The sequence below is a fragment of the Lactuca saligna genome, chromosome 4 (genome assembly GCF_052625555.1).
Source record: "Lactuca saligna cultivar CGN05327 chromosome 4, ASM5262555v1, whole genome shotgun sequence".
In the NCBI taxonomy this organism is placed as follows: domain Eukaryota; kingdom Viridiplantae; phylum Streptophyta; class Magnoliopsida; order Asterales; family Asteraceae; genus Lactuca; species Lactuca saligna.
This window is the reverse complement of record NC_136420.1, coordinates 232,115,111-232,122,403: the sequence shown is the minus strand read 5'-3', so window position 1 is coordinate 232,122,403 and position 7,293 is coordinate 232,115,111.

The window sequence follows — 7,293 nt, the reverse complement described above, 5'->3', positions numbered from 1 at the left end:
TATCTACCTTAATTTCACTATTTATGTCGCGATGGGTCGTGCCGGTTCTATCGCGAAACTTCGACAGGCATAACTTCTTCGTTATAACTCGGATTTTGGCGTTCTTTATATGCACGGAAACCTTGTGACATATACTACAACTTGGTTAAGATTAATCCTTCTAAATAATCTTGCATAAAAAAGTCATTTTTGATGCTTATCGTCTCTAAATTGACTAGCCCGGATCTACGGGCGTTACAATTATCTCCCCCTTAGGATGATTACGTCCCGGAATCATCAACGAAATAGGACTTGCATACTGATTCCACACGTTATCTCTTCATCCTAGGTAATAACCGTAACTTCTATGTTTCCTCGATAGAGTATTTAACTCTATGGTTTTCTTGACCACAGATGATGCCCAATCTTGCATCTGCTTATCGTACTATGTTGTACTTTCAATCGTAACGTTCAAGTTACCAAATAAGTCCTCATCGTGAACTCCTTCTTCTTCTTAGGATAAATTCTTTTATTTATCTATTGTAACAGACCAATGGGTCGTGTTCTAACGACCTCTCACGATAGTCGGACTCAATTTGAGATGACCACTAGGGTCGGAATAACAACCATCTTACTAGTCACTACCGAAACAAGGGTAATGACACACTTGAGCAAAACGGAATCAATTACTAGCTTCTTGGTAACCTTGTGAATTTCCCTGATCCAAGTGCGAGTCCCGTGCTTCCGGTAGTATATGCATCTACTACCTTTCACACCTACTCATACTCGTCCCAAGTATTGTCCCGCAGTCGATCAAGTCACCATACAAGAAAATCACAAAACAATTTAACACATACGAATGTGTCCAAATAATCATAAACAATTTCCCTAGACTCTACTAGGACTTCTTCATTGCTCAATCTTCAATCATCAACTCTACTTCAACTCGATTGGTGATGCAAATACCAGACGATGAGATAACTTCAAGAATTTCATCAATCGTTCCATCATCCTGCCAATCGAAGGTGTACTTCAGACGTATCGTACTCCTCTAAACGTACTGTTATTTCATAAGACATACTCTAAAGGCAAGATACCACTCTTACGATATCTTCTGATAGGCGTCATCTACTATCATAAGCCATCTTCATTTCCTCAGTTTACTCAATTTATCTACGAGTCTTCACCATGACCTCTTGTACATCCAAGCAGACATTTGGTGTACCAAGTGAGAATTTTAAGATACGAAAGCTTTAATTACGATAAACGTATAAATCTCGTTCTCACCCCGAAACGTTTACATGCTAGTTCTAATATCGTAGCCATACGCTTAGAATCCTAAACACATAAGGTTTCCAGATCCGGTCGACAACAGACCATAGATCCGAACAAATAATAGCATCAATATAGCTATCACACAAAACATTTAGCACATAAAAGCTTTTTAGGCATCATTCCTAAAATAAACTAGTGCTTGTGTCAATTTAGGTGTACTACCTAACATATTTTAGACACACTCCTCACAATCATTACTTAGCATTCTAAGTTTAAGTCTAGAAATTTCCTACAAATTCCTAGTTCGCTTAAACTAATGCTCTGATACCAACTGTGACATCCCCAATTTCTCGGCCAGAAAAGACCGATTTGTTTATGCTTTGTTTTATAAATCAGAGTAATCGTTTAAAGAAAACGGTTGCGGAATTTGTTCCCAAAACAAGATATGATAAAAACTTATCAAAACATTTCTCAAAGAGAATGTATTTTCATTAAATAATAAAACCTCGGGATGTCATGTTCCGATACAGACACATAAGCATAAACAAAACATACATTCATTTACTCTAGTGATTTACATCTCCTTTAATCTCTCAGTGCAAATCAGGTTCGTATCGATACCTGTGATACAATTAAACTGAGTGGGTCAGGCTCGGGAGCCTGGTGAGCATATAGGGTTTTCAACCCACAATAATATAATTATTATATTTAATCATCAAACAACCAACCCAATTACCCATCTCCTTTATCTTCTTTATTTCTTAAGGTTTTACCGTAAGAATCACCTATCCTTTATTCATTCATTCCTAAAATTTGACTTTAAGGAATAGACACAAATTCTACTGTTATTTAAGGCGCATCTACCAACTTTATCATTTAAGCGCCTCTGCCAAGATTACGATATTCACTATTAGGCGCATCTGCCGTCTTTAGCCTATAAGCGCATCTGCCAGGTTTATCCTATAAGCGCATCTGCTAGTATTATGACATTCTCTATTTGGTGCATCTACCAATATTATTCTTAAGCGCATCTGCTAGTATTATGACATCTCTATTTGGTGCATCTACCAATATTATTCTTAAGCGCATCTGCTAGTATTATGACATCTCTATTTGGTGCATCTACCAATATTATTCTTAAGCGCATCTGCTAGTATTATGACATCTCTATTTGGCGCATCTTCCGACATTATCCTATAAGCGCATCTGCTAAGATTACAACATTCACTACTTGGTGCATCTACCGATATTATTCTTAAGCATCTTTCATACCTCCTCATTTTATCACATACCAACTCTCTCATCTACCCATGTTCTACCCAACATATTCGCAGATATAAAATACATATACAGTTTAACTCATTTAAAAACTATATAAAACGTCCATTCCACACTCATCTTCAATAAGCAAACAATGTATAAATGCATAACGCGTATTTCTTAGCAAATACTTCATATCTATACGTTAGAAGAAAGTAACCACACACTCACACATATAAACAACTTTATATTATACACATAGCACATATTTCATAGAAAATACTTAATATTTATGTGTTGAAAGAAAGTGACCACACATTCACACATATAAACAACTATATATATACACATAACACGTATTTTATAAAATACTTCATATCTATGTGTAAGACGAAAGTGACTATACACTCACATATAAACAACTTTACATTATACACATAGCACGTATATCGTAGAAAATACTTAATACTTATGTGTTAGAAGAAAGTAACTATACACTCACTTGATCAGAAGATGATCGGACAACACTACGACTTGCAAAAGTAGTAATCCTCAGCAGATCTGGAAAATCTCTACAAAAATCGATTACTCGCGGGTAGAGCTTCAGCTCGGAAACCGCACTTCTCGGGATCTTCGGGATCTCGGGACTTGCTTCGGGACTCAGGAATATTACTGGGGCTTCGGGGTACTTCTGTCACGCAAATCGATGCAAAACGGGAGAAAGAAGAGAGAAAATAGCAACCCTAAATGTCTGGCCCTTCAAATCTATTTATAGGGCAAATTTGGCCCTTGCTACGTCGTGGCAACCTTTTTCCATGTTGTGGGCTTGGTCGTCACTGCATGCGTCATCCCAAGTTGCATCTGGGGGCCTCCCGGAGGTTTCAGGACACTTGCCACGTCGTGGCCTCTGACAGTTTTGGGGTTTCGCCCCCCGAACTTCAGAAATTCATAACTTTCGCATACGAACTCCGTTTTCGACGTTCTTTATATCGCCGCGAAGGTGAGATTATTCTCTACAACTCTCGTTTAGACTCCATTGGCTATTTTGACTTTATTTTTAATATATTATAAGTATATTACTTATATATATATCTATTGTAGGCCCGGACAGGAAAATTCCGTTCGAAATTCATAAGTCCTTCATCTGTACTCCGTTTTCGTCTGTATTTTTATCGTTGGACTACTATCGAATGAATCTTCAAATCTTGTTTAGATCACTAAGGATAGATATCTATCTACCTTAATTTCACTATTTATGTAGCGATGGGTCGCGCTGGGTCGTGCCGGTTCTGTCGCGAAACTTCGACAGGTCATAACTTCTTCGTTATAACTCGGATTTTGGCGTTCTTTATATGCACGGAAACCTTGTGACATATACTACAACTTGGTTAAGATTAATCCTTATAAATAATCTTGCATCAAAAAGACATTTTTGATGCTTATCGTCTCTAAATTGACTTGTCCGGATCTACGGGCGTTACGATTATCTCCCCCTTAGGATGATTACATCCCGGAATCATCAACGAAATAGGACTTGCATACTGATTCCACACGTTATCTCTTCATCCTAGGTAATAACCATAACTTCTATGTTTCCTCGATAGAGTATTTAACTCTATGGTTTTCTTGACCGCAGACGATGCCCAATCTTGCATCTGCTTATCGTACTATGGTGTACTTTCAATCGTAACGTTCAAGTTACCAAATAAGTCCTCATCGTGAACTCCTTCTTCTTCTCAGGATAAATTCTTTTATTTATCTATTGTAACAGACCAATGGGTCGTGTTCTAACGACCTCTCATGATAGTCGGACTCAATTTGAGATGACCACTAGGGTCGGAATAACAACCATCTTACTAGTCACTACCGAAACAAGGGTAATGACACACTTGAGCAAAACGGAATCAATTACTAGCTTCTTGGTAACCTTGTGAATTTTCCTGATCCAAGTGCGAGTCTCGTGGTTCCGGTAGTATGTGCATCTACTACCTTTCACACCTACTCATACTTGTCCCAAGTATTGTCCCGCAGTCGACCAAGTCACCATACAAGAAAATCACAAAACAATTTAACACATACGAATGTGTCCAAATAATCATAAACAATTTCCCTAGACTCTACTAGGACTTCTTCATTGCTCAATCTTCAATCATCAACTCTACTTCAACTCGATTGGTGATGCAAATACCAGACGATGAGATAACTTCAAGAATTTCATCAATCGTTCCATCATCCTGCCAATCGAAGGTGTACTTCAGACGTATCGTACTCCTCTAAACGTACTGTTATTTCATAAGACATACTCTAAAGGCAAGATACCACTCTTACGATATCTTCTGATAGGCGTCATCTACTATCATAAGCCTTCTTCATTTCCTCAATTTACTCAATTTATCTACGAGTCTTCACCATGACCTCTTGTACATCCAAGAAGACATTTGGTGTACCTAGCGAGAATTTTAAGATAAGAAAGCTTTAATTACGATAAACGTATAAATCTCGTTCTCACCCCGAAACGTTTACATGCTAGTTCTAATATCGTAGCCATACGCTTAGAATCCTAAACACATAAGGTTTCCAGATCCGGTCGGCAACAGACCATAGATCCGAACAAATAATAGCATCAATATAGCTATCACACAAAACATTTAGCACATAAAAGCTTTTTAGGAATCATTCCTAAAATAAACTAGTGCTTGTGTCAATTTAGGTGTACTACCTAACATATTTTAGACACACTCCTCACAATCATTACTTAGCATTCTAAGTTTAAGTCTAGAAATTTCCTACAAATTCCTAGTTCGCTTAAACTAATGCTCTGATACCAACTGTGACATCCCCAATTTCTCGGCTAGAAAAGACCGATTTGTTTATGCTTTGTTTTATAAATCAGAGTAATCGTTTAAAGAAAACGGTTGCGGAATTTGTTCCCAAAACAAGATATGATAAAAACCTATCAAAACATTTCTCAAAGAGAATGTATTTTCATTAAATAATAAAACCTCGGGATGCCATGTTCCGATACAGACACATAAGCATAAACAGAACATACATTCATTTACTCTAGTGATTTACATCTCCTTTAATCTCTCAGTGCAAAGCAGGTTCGTATCGATACCTGTGATACAATTAAACTGAGTGGGTCAGGCTCGGGAGCCTGGTGAGCATATAGGGTTTTCAACCCACAATAATATAATTATTATATTTAATCATCAAACAACCAACCCAATTACCCATCCCCTTTATCTTCTTTATTTCTTAAGGTTTTACCGTAAGAATCACCTATCATTTATTCATTCATTCCTAAAATTTGACTTTAAGGAATAGACACAAATTCTACTGTTATTTAAGGCGCATCTACCAACTTTATCATTTAAGCGCCTCTGCCAGGATTACGATATTCACTATTAGGTGCATCTGCCGACTTTATCCTATAAGCGCATCTGCCAGGTTTATCCTATAAGCGCATCTGCTAGTATTATGACATTCTCTATTTGGTGCATCTACCAATATTATTCTTAAGCGCATCTGCTAGTATTATGACATCTCTATTTGGTGTATCTACCAATATTATTCTTAAGCGCATCTGCTAGTATTATGACATCTCTATTTGGCGCATCTGCCGACATTATCCTATAAGCGCATCTGCTAAGATTACGACATTCACTACTTGGTGCATCTACCGATATTATTCTTAAGCATCTTTCATACCTCCTCATTTTATCACATACCAACTCTCTCATCTACCCATGTTCTACCTAACATATTCGCAGATATAAAATACATATACAGTTTAACTCATTTAAAAACTATATAAAACGTCCATTCCACACTCATCTTCAATAAGCAAACAATGTATAAATGCATAACACGTATTTCTTAGCAAATACTTCATATCTATACGTTAGAAGAAAGTAACCACACACTCACACATATAAACAACTTTATATTATACACATAGCACATATTTCATAGCAAATACTTAATATTTATGTGTTAAAAGAAAGTGACCACACATTCACACATATAAACAACTATATATATACACATAACACATATTTTATAAAATACTTCATATCTATGTGTAAGACGAAAGTGACTATACACTCACATATAAACAACTTTATATTATACACATAGCACGTATATCGTAGAAAATACTTAATACTTATGTGTTAGAAGAAAGTAACTATACACTCACTTGATCAGAAGATGATCGGACAGCACTACGACTTGCAAAAGTAGTAATCCTCAGCACATCTGGAAAATCTCTACAAAAATCGAACTACTCGCGGGTAGAGCTTTGGCTCGGAAACCGCACTTCTCGGGATCTTCGGGATCTCGGGACTTGCTTCGGGACTCGGGAATATTACCGGGGCTTCGGGGTACTTCTGTCACGCAAATCGATGCAAAACGGGAGAGAGAAGAGAGAAAATAGCAACCCTAAACGTCTGGCCCTTCAAATCTATTTATAGGGAAAATTTGGCCCTTGCCACGCCGTGGCAACCTTTTTCCATGTCGTGGGCTTGGTCGTCACTGCATGCGTCATCCCAAGTTGCATCTGGGGGCCTCCCGGAGGTTTCAGGACACTTGCCACGTCGTGGCCTCTGACAGTTTTGGGGTTTCGGCCCCCGAACTTCAGAAATTCATAACTTTCGCATACGAACTCCGTTTTCGACGTTCTTTATATCGCCGCGAAGGTGAGATTATGATATACAACTCTCTATTAGACTCAATTGGCTAATTTTGACTTTAGTTTTAATATATTATAAGTATATT